This window comes from Alligator sinensis, unplaced genomic scaffold, assembly GCF_000455745.1.
Source record: "Alligator sinensis unplaced genomic scaffold, ASM45574v1 scaffold94_1, whole genome shotgun sequence".
NCBI classification, from domain to species: domain Eukaryota; kingdom Metazoa; phylum Chordata; order Crocodylia; family Alligatoridae; genus Alligator; species Alligator sinensis.
Genome location: NW_005842073.1, coordinates 2247191 through 2264644, shown reverse-complemented (window position 1 = coordinate 2264644; position 17454 = coordinate 2247191).

The window sequence follows — 17454 nt, the reverse complement described above, 5'->3', positions numbered from 1 at the left end:
ATCCCTTTTTTTTTAAATTTTTTGGGGGGGGGGGGGATTTTATTTCCTATTTAAAATGTTTAACTAAATCTTATGATCTTGTTTTTGTAACTATTTTGAGTGGAAGATAATGAAATTTGATATTTATTGTTATTACTTGTTAATGGAATGTGCCATTTTTTTTTATCATGTATACAATGTTCTTATTTCTAGCGAACTAATCTCAACAGTGAAGTAAATTATCATGCTTTTAGGAGGATTGTGCTTTTCCCATGGGCTAGAAAATGGTTCTGTGGGCTACACATCATAGATTGCCAACCCCTGACTTAAGGTCACCACCTGAAGTTAAAGACTTTGATGAAACTATACAGATTTACCCACTATAATTCCTCAAATAATACAATATCGTTTTTTAAAATATCCACAACTTTAGCATACATAGTACAATGCAGTGCTATGTAGTGAAATCTAACTAGTTGCACAGGGTATCTGTGGGTATGTCTACAGGTGTCCCTACAGCACCGATGTTACAGTGCCTTTAGGATTTGTCCTTTAGGAAATACTAAATGATGGTGCAGTAACAGCTGTTACTGTGCTGTGCTGGCAGCACATGGTTATTTTTAGCAGCTACATCGCCATAGCAATACATTATAGTGAGAGAGCGTGTTGCTACAGCGATGTAGCTTACAGCATCATGGTTTGTGCCTGCTGCTACTACGGTGATGTAGCACATTGCTATGGTGATGTAGCATCTCATGTAGACATGCTAGATTTAAGAAAACATATGTCATCATGTCAGAGTGCATCTTGCAGTACTATGAGATTCCATGGCTGTAACATGACAAGTATTCTGTAAGCCATATATACACACAAAATCTTAGTTTTATTTATAATATAATTAAATATACATTACCAAGAAATAACAATGTTTGATAGCATACATATATCATCCCCTCATCCTGCACAAATAGGGGTCATCTCATTAACCTAATGTACTATCTACGAAGTTATGATACATCCTAAGTATCTACAGCAGTGGCTCCCAACCTTGGGGCACAACCAAAATCAGGGTCGGGGGGTGGGGGGGAGATCCGTTCCTCACACCACCTGTCCCACCTGCGAGGCTCTCTCAGCGCATGGTCTGCATGGCGCTCACCGCTGCTGCCCACCATGATCCTGGCCTGCCCCAGGCTCTGCTGGCACCACCAAGCATGAGTGAGTTGGTGGCAGGGGCAAGGGTCGTGACCCAGATTTAGGGCTGCAGGAAGAAAAAGTTGGGAGCCACTGATCTACAGAATCAGGGACTGTTTTTTAGCTAGTTTATCTTGAAGCTAAATGCATCAGCCCCTGAAGTTCAAATGAGAATTGGGCTGCTGTACTGATAATATATTGCACATGGAGATGAACTAATGTTCGACTTTGCATATCCCTAAAATACCAATCCTGCTCAGAACAGAACATAGATTTAGAAGCACACAACAACAGCATTTCTGGTTATAACTGACTTTGGATCTTAACCTAGGATAAAAGTATCCTTCTCAATATGTGTGTGGAGGGGAAGGGAGGGGTAAGGAACTGTTTTCACCTTGAATAACAACCAATTTATTTAGAGAATATATAAGTTTATGTGGGAAAATTTGACAGATACATTTTTTAAAATTCCATACTCCAAAGCATTAGATGATTCTCTGATGTATGTCAAAATAATTTTCTAACCCAGTACATTTTGTAGAACTGGAAGCTACTTCATGACCATCATCATCTACCACTGTGATTCAGCACCAATAAAAGGCTGTCGGGTAAAATTTAAAAAAAATCTTAATGATATAGGAGCTTAAGTAAGCCCTGTTGACAACCAAGTAGGCCATACTGCCTATAGTAAGTAGTACCTTTAGCAAAGGATTAAAACGTTTTAGTAATAAAGAACAAAGAACTCAATATGGGACCAAATTCTTAGGACTTTTATTTAAAAATACCAAATAGCCAACTTTCAAGATAAACAAACAGACAGAATACCTCTTTGAATGAATCAGTGGCTAACAGCTTCAAAACTGCAACTAGGTTCAGGCTTTAATTCTGGAACCTAATGTACATTGAAAACATTGACCTACTTGGAGTAAAGTGTGTCAGCTATACAGAGGGGAAGAAAAATAAGGGCAGATTAAAAAGAATTTTGCTTAACTTTATTTTCTCATACCCTCTAAGCTACAGGGACTAAATACAAAAAAGAAACACCCAACAGTAAATCTGGATGTCATCCAAATGTTTAGAGCTATCAAAAGAGCCCCGTGGTGAATATGAAGCTACTTAACATTTTAACTTATCCCATCTGTTCGAAAATAAGGAAGAACGTTACCATAATCATAACTAGTGGCCACAACTGTGAATGTTTTTTGAATAAATTCTAACTGCTACTATAATAAACTGCCAATGGTTGCATCAATTCACTATCCACATGACTGGGTGTTAAAAGATGCTGAAAAAATGCCATATGCTCAAATATATATATATGCTCCACCAATAATGATTGACAATAACATTGTCACTATTTCAACTTCCTTTTGGGGACCACTGAAATTCCATTTGTAAAATAGGGATGGGACCCCTGCAACATTCAGAAATATGTTATCCTGGCAAAACACAGTAGAGCAGTGCAAAATAAACAACAGCTTTCAAAACAATCTTTTAGTGGAAAAAAAAAAATCTTTTTAAGGAGTATTTTAAAACTGCATTGAATACTTTTAAAAGAGATTGTACTACTGGGGTACAGAAAAACACACCATTACCTTTTTATTGGCAGTTTGCATATTAATGTTAATTTTCATTTTTTTTCTTTAGAATGGGAATATACCTTTTCAAGGTGAAGCTATTACTGCACTAAAAGGTATTTTCCATTTATATTCCACTTTAGCAAGGGATTTCTCTACTCTGGCTTCTAAACTTCTGCTACTTCATCTTATAGAAATGGTTTAAGGTTCAATCTGTTTCATCTTGCTTTCATAGTAGCAGGCTCTGCAAGGTCCTGAGTAGAATGACAATGGGTTCTGTTTTGATAAATGTCTAAAAGTCTGGTTATTATCAAGTTTTTCCAGACTTCCTTAGTCCACAAAGCAGAAGGAGAATGTGATAGGAACAGATTGCATCTCAAGATGTCCAATACTGCTGATTTCAGATGGGTCAGAATTAATGCAAGTAAAAATGATCTTGTGTTTCAGTCTTCCCACTTTAGGGAAAAAAAAATAGATGTACATAAAATTGAAAAATAAATAGGAAGATTTTTCCAAAGCTTTTCAACCCTTCAGAATGGTTTGGTTTCAGTTTAGCCAAATGTCAAGTGAAGATTCTCATTAGTTGTCATTTTATCCATAAAAATTAAACCAAGCTTAAGTATTAGGGCTGTGTGAAGCTTTGGTGTCTGGTTTGATTTGGAGGAGTGTAACAGGTCATCCTCCCCAGCACCATCTTCCCTGTTAATCCTCGCCTTACATGGGGTACCCTTTGAGTCCTCTTTAAAGTTCTTATCTCCCGCTCTCTACTTTCCTGCCACATCTTGATGGAAAGTATTATGCTGATGTTCTTGTGAGTGCGAGACTGCCTATTGTATTTTGTATGTTGGGGCCTTTTGCCTCTATGGGTCTTGACCCTGATCTCTCTCTAGCTAGGCCTCCCTGTCTAAACCCACCACACAGGGTTTAACTCAGAGGCTCTAGCCTTTTTTGGTGTCTTGAGGCTTATGGTTCTCGTTCCTGCTCCAATCTGGAGCATGGCCTCCCTGGCCCAGAGGCCTGTCCACTGGCCCACAGCCAGGGTATCGCAAGTTCAAATCTGGGGAATGGCCCCGAACCCACGCCACCCCAATCCACAAAAAAACAAAACCAAACAAATAAAATTGCCACCAGGTGCACCAGACTACCCCGGCCTTCCAAGATCATCCCTGCTAGCATTGGGTTCAGCACACCCCAAAATCCTGTGCCCCCACTGGCACCAGGGCCTATGTACCCCCAAAAGCTGTGCTCTGGCTGGCACCAGGGTCCCCACTCTGTAGTATGCCCCCAAATGAGGCCTCCTCCTTCCCCTAATAGCCTCGCCCTAACCACCGGTGTTGTTCAATAACCAAAAGAAAAATAAACAGTCCCATCCGTGGGCAATAACTGCCACCAAAAATGTGATTAAGGAAAGCAGCATGCCAACTTACATTTACACAGGGCTCGTGCTTCAGCTCCCCACCATCAGCTATAGTCCTTACTCTGGGGCAGCTGCCGTCTCTCTGTGGCTTACCCAGTTCCCCTCCTCCCGCCTCTGGGCTGCTCACCAAGACTGTCCATGGAGCTCTGTGATGCAGTCCTTCCCCTTCATCTGCTGGCCCCCAACTGCCGCTCTGCCCAGGGTTTTTATAGTCCTGGCCTGCCCCTTCCGGTCAGCTAACTAGCTAGCCAGGCTCAGCATTTAACCCCTTCCTTACCGGCACTCTGTGCCCAGAAAGTTCTGGCCTTAAAGGGGCGGATCTGTCTTCTGGTGACAGGGCTAGGGTTCCCTCTTACAAGGAGATCTGGCTCCATTTAGCTGCTGAATCTCCAAATCTGAATTGAATCAGGAGACCCATTAATCTCTCCAAATAGAATTGAAAGCCTCTGATTTGATTCGGAGAGTTTGACAATTCAGACATAAACACAGCTTTAAATGTTCTTTCTACATACCTCAAGGTACCAGGCAGCTTGTGAACGCTGAGATGGTGGGGCAGATGAAGCGTCCCACAGGAGCACAGGGGGGGGGCCCAGCATGCTTCGTGGAGGACCCAGAAGTGGACCAGAAGCAATTCTGGTCCACTTCTGGGTCTGATGCAGAGAATGCAGGGGACCCCTGCCCACCCCACGGCTCAGTGACTGGTGCCTCCTGGGTCTGGGGGGGCACCCAGGGTCCCCCCACAGCTGATCGCTTAGCGAGGGGGGGGGGAAGTCCCCTGCGCGCTCATGGCAGACCAGGAAGTAGACCGGAAGTACTTCTGGTGCACTTCCAGGTCACCTGCTGAGCACACAGGGGGTGGGACAGGGTGCTCTCCTGTGGGACACTCCATCCACCCCACCATCTCAGCATCACGAGCTGCTCCTGGTACCTCAAGGTATGTAGAAAAAACATTTAAAGCTGTGTCTGTGTCCGAATCACTGATTCTCCAAATCGGAATTGAATCTGAAGATTCAGTTTAGGCTGAATCAAATCAGGACAGTGATCTGAATCAGTGAATAGAATTACTGTCCCCTTAATTGAGCCAAATCCAAATGAATACCCCTATTATATGGTACTAATCAGTAGTTTAGAGGTGACTTAATAATAACAATTCTATTTCCCAGCAGCTTTAAAAAAAAGTTTTTGTTTTTCACAGCAATAAAAAACAAAACATTTTGAATTTTTTCATGAAAATGGGTGTGTACTGAAATATCTGCTTTGAAGTGGAAATTTGAGTTTCTCAACTGATGAAGCATAGGAGTTCAGGCACTGGTCTGGCAGGTATGACACTTACCTCCCAGTCCATGTTCTTTTGCTTCATACAGAGCAGAGGTTTTCATGGCCAGTTACTTTAAATAAGCAGAGGAGCAGGGCTTGAAATCAAGGTCTCATGCACCCTGCACCACCCATCTAGCAATTTTCTATTCCTCATCCCTGAAATATTATCTCTGGTGCACTTCCAATACCAGCAGCTGTGTCAGGAAGACAGCAGAACCATTTATAAGCCCTTTTTACCTTACCATTCTCATCCGTTGAGCTCCGATCTGATGATAATGCAACTTGAGATGTTTCCCACTATATACAACTGATGTAGACACAACTGACATCATGGGACAGGGCCGTGTCCACATGAAACACTACTGCACAGTCTTTACTGTGCTTTTATTTAGTACTTGTATAAACAAATTTGTTGAAGTTGAAGTACTAAATAATTGTGCAATAACCCAAGTTAATGCACAGTAGCACTGGCAAATGCCTTTTTTGTGATTCTACTGTGCAGTAGTATTACATCATGGTTTTTGCCATGCGACACTACTGAGCAGCATTATCAGGATACTGTGCACTCAGCATCTCATGTAGACATACCCAAGTAGCATTAGAAAATGAATATGACAAGGGAGAGAGAAAGAATGAATGCTATAATTTAATTGCAGGCTTTGAAAATGACATTATTTTAAGAGCTTGCTAAAAATAATCTATTATTTATAGTTATAATATATGTTGTTATAGGACAAATGAGAAAGGTAAAATAAAGGAGAACCTGACCAAATCTGAGCTCAAACCTGGAAGGAATTCCAGGGATTCAGTTTTGTGGCTAGATTGAGGTATTTCTGTTCTCAATAGCCCCTGCCTGATATGTACAAACATGCATACACATTTAGAAATATCCCACACAGTGGGGCCTTACCAGCTTTTTGCAGGCTTTTCTGTGTCATTTGCTGCCTTCAAATCTCAACTGCCTTCAGGCTCAGAATGAAGTACCTAGTATATTTTGGGTTTACACTAAGCAAGGGAAATTATGAATAGTGCAAAATTTGCAGACAGAAGCTGTCCAGATTTCTGAGCTCAGCAGACAACCAGACCTGAGACTCCATAATGGGAATATTACTACCATGGTTGATCTTAGGCAAATCAAAATTGACTGTCCATAGTTGTGTGTACTTGATGAAGCATCTGGGTTTTTTTCATGCACTCTATTTTCAGCTTAAACTGATAACTAGTATTCTGCTGCTACTTCTTTTGAACCTCTCTCCAACACCAAAATCTCTGCTACACAAATACCTGAGAGTCTGAAGACAGCCCCACTATGTTTTCAAGTGAGTAGCGGATGTGCTTTATTTTTAATTTCTATCCAAACCCTGTGTACATTTTGCATACAAATCCCTGTGAGACAGCCTTTGTGCTGCAGATGAAAATTTGTCCATCAATAGAATTTTCATAAAAGTATCATGATTTACTTGAGCTATTGGAAGGGCTCCAGTCAGGCAAATGTTTGGTGAGGCAGCTGCACTGCCAAACTTCTGTTAATTAACTGTCATTTTAAAAATGACTGTAAGAAGCCAATTAAAATGTGTTTTTTTTCTGTAAAAATAGCAAGATCATTTAGAAAATGGTTTCCTTTTAATGTAGTATGAAATGCCAGACTGTAGCCCAAATTGTGAGCTGGAATGTACTTTTTTAGCACCAATGAATTTACTGAAATTGCTCAGTCCTAAAAAAGGCAATAATTTACTATTTAAAGCACATTTATGAGTTCTTTCCTTATACAATATATTTTTTCTGGGATTTCACAATATGATGTACAAGAGCATGTCCTAATCCAAAAGCACTGTAAAATAATTCTCTCAAATACATTTTTAATGAAAAAGGAAGGAGTTGTTTTTAAACCCTGGAATGGGACTCAGGAATTTAGGATTAATACCTAGCTCTGCCCATGATTTCCTAGAGAACCTTGGGCGAGTCATTTATCACACAGAGCTATGCCTACTAGTAGATTTGGTAAGTTTGGTTACATCTAAATGCAAAATCCTCAAAATTCCAGGTCAATTATTACCAAAGTCTGATGTAAGCTAAAGTCTTTAGGCTTCTAAGTACCCCAAGTGCTAAAAGTTCCCCCTCTGGATGTGCCTGGAAGTACTTGAAACCACTGAAGAGCTACGCACATGGCTCAAAGGTCTGTACACTCTCGGATCTTGTACCATTCTCAGATCATAAATGATGAATCAAACTCTACAAGAAGCAGCTGATGCAAAAAGAGGCAATGGTACCTCTCTCTCACCCAGTATCTCAATAGTTAAAATTCTCAACCACTATACAGGGGATCTGGCTCAGATCTCTTCTTTTCTGGGAAGAATTCAAAGTCATATCTCCAACCAAGTAAGATAGTGCAGGAACAAACAGGTTAAGGTTACTCTAGGATGGGGACACTTTCAAGCCTTACATTTTGAAGGTTCATTGTCATTCATTATCAATTTTACCTCAGTATAATTAAATATTAATTGCAACAATGCGAAACAGAATGGTTTCAACAGAAGGGATTCAGAGTGCCATCATCCTGAACTTTTCTAATGTGGTTATTAAAGCTCCTTCCTGCTAAGTGAGAGACGTGTTTGAACACAGGTCTTCTACATTTGGCAGCATGAGCCAAATGAGCTAAAGCAGTGGTTTCCAAACTCTGACAGATTGCTCACAACCAATTTAAAATGATGCAACCTTAAGTACCACCAGCATTTTTTTGTCATACAAAGTAATTATAATAAATTTGTTAATGTGTGCCACTAACAGGTTGTGTACGTACCATTGGTGGAACCCATACCACAGATTGGGAACTACTCAGCTAGAGGATTAGAGGACAGAAGCTTTTGGTAGGATGCCCAAATCACCAAAAGGGTTAGTGTGGCACCCTCTGTTGGCACTGTGAACATCTCTCCACTCCCTGGGTCAGGTCCCCAACTTGTCTGCCACAACTTGATGGAACTGTAACTGAAAGGAGAGGTTCAGTGGTGTTCTTGCCCCTGGCCCACAGATAAGGATACTCACCAAGTTGTTGTGGTTGGTCCTGGACCTTCACTTCCCCTACACCCCATTCACTTGCCAACCGTCAGAACTGTTATGCAGCTGCACCAGTTCCTGGCCATGACTTCTTATATCCAGCCAATGGATCCCAGTCTCCTTGACCTCCTCTTGAAGGGCAGGCTGTGACCACAAACACTTCACTCCTGATCCTTGACCTGGCTCTGCCTCTGTGCTGGGCCTGTGTCTGTGGGACCCACCTCAGGTTCAGGGCTGAATATGAGCACTGCATGCTCTAGGGGTGGTGACTGGCCCCGAGCCCCTTCCTGTGGAGATTGGGATCTGGAAGCCTCACCTGGCTCCCAACTACTGCCCTTGCTTTTTCCCGATGGGGCAGAGTCATGTGAGGATTCTGCTCAGCCGAGTCACACCCCAGTTAACTTAGCCTCTTGCCTTCCCTCCCACACTCAGCTTCTGCCAGGGTTTTGAAATCTCCCATGGTAGTGGTCGCAGCTGACAGTCAGCCAGCCACCGCCTAGCTTGATTGACAGCTGTTTGAAAAGTTGGCACAGCGCCATCTCATGTGGCTCCTTCCCTGTTCTAGTCTGCCTCCTAGGTAAGTTTTCTGTGGGGCTGGGGTCCCTGGGCCTACCTCCAGGAGTGTTGGGGTCTGTCCTCGGCACTTCTGGCCCCTGAGTGCCCCGTCACCACAGTTAGGATTTAAGATACATGCCTATTGTTCATATTTTTAACAAGCTGTAGATGAAACCTTAAGAGAACAACAGCCAAGACTACAGTACAATTGAACTCTCACTTTGTAGCGTCTTCCAAGTATTCAAGACTCGGATATGTCCCTAGAGAAAGTACAGTTTTCTTAACTAGATTTCAAGTCACTCTAACTCTCTTTAGACTTCTGGGCTAAGTACAGAGTCACAAAGGCTGAGGCTGAATCAGTTCAATCTTTGCAGGCTAGTCTAAACTGCATAGATTGAACCAATAGGCAAGAGAACAGTCATTCACTTTTGACTCCAGAAATGCAGCCACATGCCTGCAGAGGCCAAGGCCAGAAGCTGGGGGGCACTAGAGCACACCTCCCTGCTTGATGGGAGCAGACAGCATAGGCCAAGCTTAGCCCACCCACCCTGTAAAGCGGGGTCTCCAGGAGATGTGGTAAGCATTCTAGGATGCTGAGGGACTGTATGTTAACTTGAATCTGCACAGGATCTGGGACACAAGTTCTTTAAACGACTTTAACTGATTTAAGTTAAATCTGCATGGATGTAGTATCAGATTTATCTTAAACTAATTTTGGCCATTGTGAAAGTGGTTTGTGTGCCCCGAACTTCTGTTGTGTTACAGATTTGAATCGGTATATACTTATACCAGTTTGTGTAATTTCTGTTCCTAGCTCTAGAAACATTCAGATCACACTGGGTGTGTCCAGAGGATTTATGTAGGCATTAGCACAGGCAATACCAGTTTTAGTCTAATTAGCATTATTCCAAGTTCCTCACATCAGTCCAAGATAGCTATCTGCCAGGTTGGTGTATAGTGGAGTGGGCAGTGACAGCTGGAGACTTTACTGCACTACTTCTCTGACAGCCATTGTGCAATTAAAAACAAACAAACAAACAAACAAAACCAGATCTGTTCAGCACCTATCAGCCTATCACCAGGTACCAGGATACTTGCCAGGATTTTTGAAAAATAATTTCTCTCTCCTGTAACTGAGCAGATTTTATTGCATGGTTGTAAGAAGAGCTGGAAGGGGCAGGTGAACAAATCACAACACATGGGCTTCCTTTCCTCCCTACAACAAGGGGATGGTCAGCACGGGAAAACCCCAAGAGGCACTGCTCTCTCTCTTCCTGTGCAGCAACACTCCTAATGAGAGAAGCAAAGGAATTATATTATGTTGTATGGTCTTTATTTAATGATTTGATTGCAGACCAGAGGGAGATGGAATTAATTTTAGAGGGTAATTAAGTTCTCAGGAAGAGGTAAGATGGTGGCATGCTGCAGGGACAAATACTCCAAGTGCAAATGAATTCAGTGGAGGTTAGAGAGTCATCTGATGGAACTAATAGGGAAGGGAAAAAAATCTACTCCCTAATTTTCACAAGAAAGTACAACAAGGAGGGAAGAAGCTGGATGTTTCCTAATGAAAGGGCATAGCCCCTGAAATTGAATGCTCTTTAGGGAACAGGTTTGCTGTTCCTCTCTGAAGATTATGATGGGGACTGCAAGCCTCTTCCCTTCAGAAGAGAAATTGAGGTGGAGATGCCTATGTGAGTTTTTTTTTATACTTAACTGAACATCAGCAATAGAGAGAAGTCTATTAGCATTGCCTATAACTACTCAGGATGCATATTCATAATTTTGCTACAGCTTTATCCTTACCCCTATCCAAAATGCCAGGTTTTTTGATAAGATATAAACCAGGTAAAGTTAAGTAATTTTGATAATCTCAATATATCAAATATACAATAGGATATAGGAATATTTTCATTGACTTTTAATGTAATGTTGACTTCAAAACCAATTTTGCTAAAAAGATAAAGTGTTGCCCTGTGGGGTCAGGCTAACTCTCAGGATCTCAATGTTGTGCTGTTAGACAGGAAGGCGTAACTCAATTGTGCATGTGCACACGCACACTACCAGCTCAGGCACATGCATACTTATCACCAATTGAAGCACATACACTATACACCCCAAAAGTTAGACACAGATCACTAATTCGTGTATCGTGCACACAATGCCATATTTTTAATTTTGTGTGTGTGTGTGTGTGTGTGTGTGTATATATATATATATATATATATATAGAGAGAGAGAGAGAGAGAGAGAGAGAGAGAGAGAGAAATCAGTTATCAGTTACCAGCAACTGCACATCCAATACACATATGTGGATTACTAATTTATATACCACACACAATGATTGGATAGAGACAGACAGACAGACAGGTGTATTCACCAATTCACACACATACCACCCAACTACACACAGGTGAGTTCCTAAGTTGGGTGTTATGATGTGTATGTATGCATGTGCTTGGTGACCTTGGGATACCTGGGGAAAGGTTAAGGTAAGAAAGTAGAAGTGTAGGGAGTTAAAGTTGCTGGGTGTCAAAGTCACTGGGACTGGGATTAGAACTGGTAGACTAGAGGGGCCAGGACTAAAGAACTGAGGATTGGGGGTAACTTTAGGTTAATTGATCTTGATCTTAATTGATTAAGAGACAATGCCCAAAGCCTGCAGAACAGGGAAGTATGCCGGCACAGAGTCTAGGACTAGAGCCAGAGCTATGGGGGAACTGAAAAGGTAGATGGGGAGAGGGAAAAATGTGACTAAGGGAAAGTGTGGGTGTTAAAGAGAGAATCTGGGTGTGGGGAGCAAGAGGATGGCTCCAGAGCAGCTAGAGAAGTTGCAGGGAGTGGCAGTAGGTTCCAGCTGCTGGATCAAGGTTCCAGCTGCTGGAGCAAGCTACAGGACAGCTAATAGGAGCTGGGAAGCTGTGGGGTGGGGGGGAAAGATTACAGGTGTGGGGGAAGCCTGAAAAACAGAGAGATGGACAGCAGAAAAATCACAGGAAGCACAGCAGACAGCAGGAAAGCAGAGAAGTGCAGCGGAAAATCACAGGGAAAAGGCAGTAGGAGCAGGGGAGGCTGAGATGTGGCAGCAAAGGGGAGATGGAATTGGGAGGAGATTGGGAAACTAGCAGAGAGGGTGGGGACTGGAACTGAGAGAGAGAGAGAGAGAGAGAGAGAGGCTGGAATTTAAGATAAGGAAGGGACTGGGAATTAGTAAAACATGACCCAACTCAGGGTCGCAAATGACAGTGGTTTTATTGAACAGGGGAGATGGTGATACAATCCCGTGCACCCACACAATGGCAGCAGGGGTTAGAGAGGCTTGGTGCAGGGGCTGAAGTCCACTGAAGTCCAGGAGGAGATAGAGAGTCCAAGTTGTAGGAGGAGGTGTGCAGGTAATATCTACCTATCCAGGCTGGAAAGGGGTCCTTGTCCAGTAGGTGTTGTCCAGAGGCAGGTCGCAAGCAGGGCCTCTGGATGGATAGGTGGTGTGGCATGGTGCTGGTCCAGATGGAGGGGGCGTCCCACTGGGTCTGTCTTCATTGCCCCTTTTTATAGGGGCAGACCTTGTGTGACCCTAGTGACAGGAGGCATGCCCAGGCAAGGGTCAGCCCCTGGCATACTGAGCATGTGTGCTCCATGCAGGGATGTGCAGTTTCAGATGTCTGTAATTATGAGAGTTGCTGGTTCTGCAGGGTCTTTTGTCTTTCAAATGCTGGTCTGGTCATGTAAAACATGGTTCCTGAGTGAATCAATGCGAGGTGATGGCCTGGTCATTGTAGGCCATTCAGTAGAGGCCTGCTACCATTGTATTTCAGTCATTCCCAATCACTCTCATTCATTGGGGAACCAATTTACATGGTAGGGGTATGTGACTCATACTGTTGCAACATGGGATGCCCAGGCAGAGGACAGAAGATGGAGGCTTGACATAAAAAAAAAAAAAATGGAAACTTGACATGACTTTGGTTCACTTACAAACATAGGCCTAAACCATACAATATCCACATGAAACAATAAAAATCAATTAAAAATGATAATATAATATACAACAGTAAGAATCAATACAAACCTAATAATAATACAATATAAAATAGTGGATATCCAAAACCAAAAAAAATATTGCTACCAAAATAAAAATGTTTAAAGTTTATCCTAAGCCTGAGTTCACTTATTCTTATCTATAAGGAATAGAGAGGGAGAGAAAAAGTCAGAAATGGTTGGGGAAGGGGAGGGAATGCATTTTAAAATAAATAAAAAGAAAGAACTGGGGGTTCTGCTAGAAAAGTACACATGACATTTTTAGGCTTACTGAATTGAAACAAGATATTAAAACACTACTTAATTCTTTATAGGGAAAAGTATAAATAATTTAAAATCATTTAAATTAATTTAGGGGTTTAGGTTGTAGCCGTGTTGGTCTAAGGATATAGGCAGACAAGATTCCTTGGGTGAATTTGATATCTTTTATTAGACCAACCCAAATGGTTGGAGAATAGTTATTAAGCAAGCTTTCGGGGTCAAAAACCCTTCGTCAGGCTCGGGAAGCTGCAGCAGTTGGTGTGTGCTCTTCCTGGATGGAATGAAAAGTAAACCAACCATTTGGGTTGGTCTAATAAAAGATATCAAATTCACCCAAGGAACCTTGTCTGCCTTAAATTAATTTAAACACTCATCAAGTGTGTCAATTTTGACAGTGCTGTTTTTTGACCAGGTGTAACGGTAAATTCACTTTGGGTCATTTGACAAGTTATTATTCTGGCTAGATCAGAATTTCTAATGTATTATGTCTGCAAATTCTGGTTATAATTATATGGAGGCTTCCTGATCTAATCTGTTTTAGAGAATTCTTGTAAATGTGCATTTAGAATCTTTCCAGTCTAACAGAAACTTACAGGGGATAACATTTTTAGAAGGTATGTAAAGATGTTCTCTCTTTGTAAGAGGTTCTTTTAAACTAAGTACCACAGCACTAGAAACTATGGTCCAGCAAACCTCCCATCTTCAAATTCAGTATATTCAAAAGAGATTCTGTGTGCAGAGGGTTGGGTAGCAGGATCATCCAGAGGCACCTAACCATTAGGCATGCTCTCAGCACATTTTACTCATCATGTTGAAGCTGAGCCATTGGGCAGAAAGACTGCAAGATTTGTGGGGCCAGACAAAGGGTTGGCAAGAGGAGGGCCCTATTTGCTGGATACTTGCATTTTACATTAGAAAAGTAAACCTTAAAATCAGGATGCTACAGCCCCTGCAGGTGCTGTGAGATCCTGTTAAGGGTGCACCTAATATGACTGTTAGGCATGCAAACATGCACACATGATTCACAAGATAAACTCAGAGGTTTCAAATAGGAACCCCTAGTGTCAAAAGAATTGAGCTGTGGTGATCTTCCTGAGCTCTTTGCAACAGCAGAATTTCCCTATTATTTTGCCATAGCCAAGAAACAAGTGAAAGCTAAGAGCTGGCATTTTCCAACAGGTGCCCCAAGTCTTAAAAGGTTGAGAATGCATCCAGCGACTTTCTAATGCAGTCATTTACACATGCACTTCAGTGCACACTCACCTATTTTACTGTGTATTAAAGCATCACATAAAAAGTGTGATTGTGCTAATGCACAGTAAAATAGGCTGCTGTGCATTGTGTCACTTAAAAACCATGCACATTGCCTTAATGAGCAGTAACAAATCTAATGCATATTTCTTTAGTACCTTACACTGGAGGTACTAAAAGTAATGTGCATTTGAAAAAGCACCTTAAGGCACATGTAGATGCACCCACTGGGTTAGATAAAGGTTTTTATGCCGATATAGATAAATAAGCAAATGAGTTTTTCGTTTCATAGTGAGAGACACGATAGTGTTATTGATGCACAATGTTACATTTAATCATTTCAAAGAAACTGTCTGTGTTTCATGTCTGAACTTGGTTACATGGCTTCTTTTAATTTTTGAGGCTATAAAAAGAACAAAGGAAGGTAGAGTGAGTAGTTGAAATCCACTGGGATAATAGCAAATGATAAATTACTACATGCCTGGGAGGGATTCACTGGATATTTTAATTACCTTGGGACATGGAGTCTTCTATTTATTCATTAAGGATGTACAGACCAACTATCTCTGATAAATGTTGTATTCAGTTTCAAAAGTAAAAACACTGAAAACAGTATCAAATTTTCTTGTACAGGGCTTCTAGTTCATTTCTGTTAATTTCTTATCCCTTGATTAGATCTTATTATAAAAGATATAATATATATTAAGAAAAAAAGTAGAGATGAACTTGAACCATGAGTCTCCATACAAAACCAAAAACCTACCCTTGAGCTCTGGAAAATTCAGATTTGGATCTGAAACTGAAATTCACAGTCTATGTCCATAAAATTGAAACCAAAAATATAGGTAAAACACTCATACTGAGATAAGTTTATCTGCAGCAACACTGCGATGAAATTCATATCAGCATCTCTTAGGAGCAGAACTTGGGCATTAGTGCTAGACTTTCAGAAGGCGAACTTCAATGAGCTCAGAAGATTGGTCAGGGTGGGTCTGAGGGGTAATCACATCTGTGACATGGGGGTGCAAGAAGGGTGAGAGTTCCTCAAGGGACGGATCCTACAGGCACAGATGGACACCATCCCAGTACATGTAAGGGGTGGCAAAAGAGCCAAACATCCTTCTTGGCTGAGCAGTGAAATCCAGGGGAACCTTCAGAGGAAGAGAGGCCTACATGCTGTGGAAGCAGGGATCAGCCACCAAGGAGGAGTATACCTACTTGGCTCATGCTTGCAGAGAAGCAGTGAGAAAGGCCAAAGCAGATACAGAACTCAAGTTGGCAAGAAAGATTAAGGATAACAAGAAGTCCTTCTTTAAGTAGATAGGGAGCAGGAATAAGGTGCAGGGTAACATAGGGCTGCTACAGACTGGATTAGGGTGACTCATAACTGATAGGATGGAAAAAGCAGACCTCTTAAATAATTTCTTTGCTTCTGTTTTCCTGGACACAGATACAAATGAACCTCTGAAAGATTCTATAGTCTGGAGTGAGAGTAGTACCAATCCACCAACAGTTAGCACTGACCTAGTGAAGGGGCACTTGGAATGGTTGGACATGTTTAAGTCAGTGGGCCCCGACAATCTTCACCCAAGGGTACTAAAGGAATTGGCTGATGACATAGCAGAACCACTGGCATAGCTGTTTGAGTACTAATGGCTCTTGGGACAGGTCCCAGAGGACTAGAAAAGAGCCAATGTGGTCCCTATCTTCAAGAAGGAGAGGAAGGGGAACCTCAGTAATTATAGGCCAGTTAGCCTCACCTCTATTCTCGGCAAGACCTTAATAAAAATCATTAAGGATCACATTTGCAGGGGACCAGCAGGTAGCACAACGGTGAGGGGCAGCCAGCATGGGTTTATAGCAGGCAGATCCTGCCTAACTAACCTGGTCTATTTTTATGACCAGGTCGCAAAGTGCTGAGATGCAGGGGAGGAAGTAGATCTTATTTACCTGGATTTTAAAGAGGCTTTTGACACAGTGTCACACCCTATTATTACTCATAAATTGAGTAGCTGTTTTGTGGATTTTCTCACAGTAAGGTGGGTGAAGAACTGACTTATGGGATGCACCCAGAGAGTGGTAGTAGATGGGGCAGTTTCTCCCTGGAGGGATGTAGGCAGTGGTGTCCCCCAAGGCTCTGTCCTAGGACCAGTACTGTTTAAATTTCTTCATCAGCGATTTGGATGAAGCTGTTGAATGCACCTTGTCCAAATTCACAGATGACAATAAACTATAGGGCATAGTAAACACACTGAAGAGCAGGGAGTGAATTCAGGCAGATTTGGACAGACTGGGGAAGTGAGCAGAACAGAATAGGATGCAATTCAATAAGGATAAATGCAAGGTGTTGCTCCTGGGGAGAAAGAATCTCCAACACACCTGTAGACTGGGGGGGTACCACTCTGAGTACCACAACAGTAAAAAGATCTCAGAATCCTGCTTGATGCAAAAGTGAACATGAGTTGCCAGTGTGATGACGTAATAAGCAAGGCTAACCAGCCTTTCTTGCATCAGCAGGTGCATCACAAGCAGGTCTAGGGAAGTGATAATTCCCCTCTATGCGACATTGGTGAGGCCACAGATGCAGTACTGCATCCAGTTTTGGGCACTGCACTTCAAGAGGGATGTAGATAATCTTGAGAGGGTTGAGAGAAGGGCTACTCATATGGTTGAGGGCCTGCAGGTAAGACCCTATGAAGACAGTCTGAGAGATCTGAATCTCTTCACCCTCCACAAGAGAAGGCCGAGAGGCAATCCTGTGGCTGCCTACAAACTCATCGGGGGGGGCAGGGAATCAGGGAATAGGGGACACTG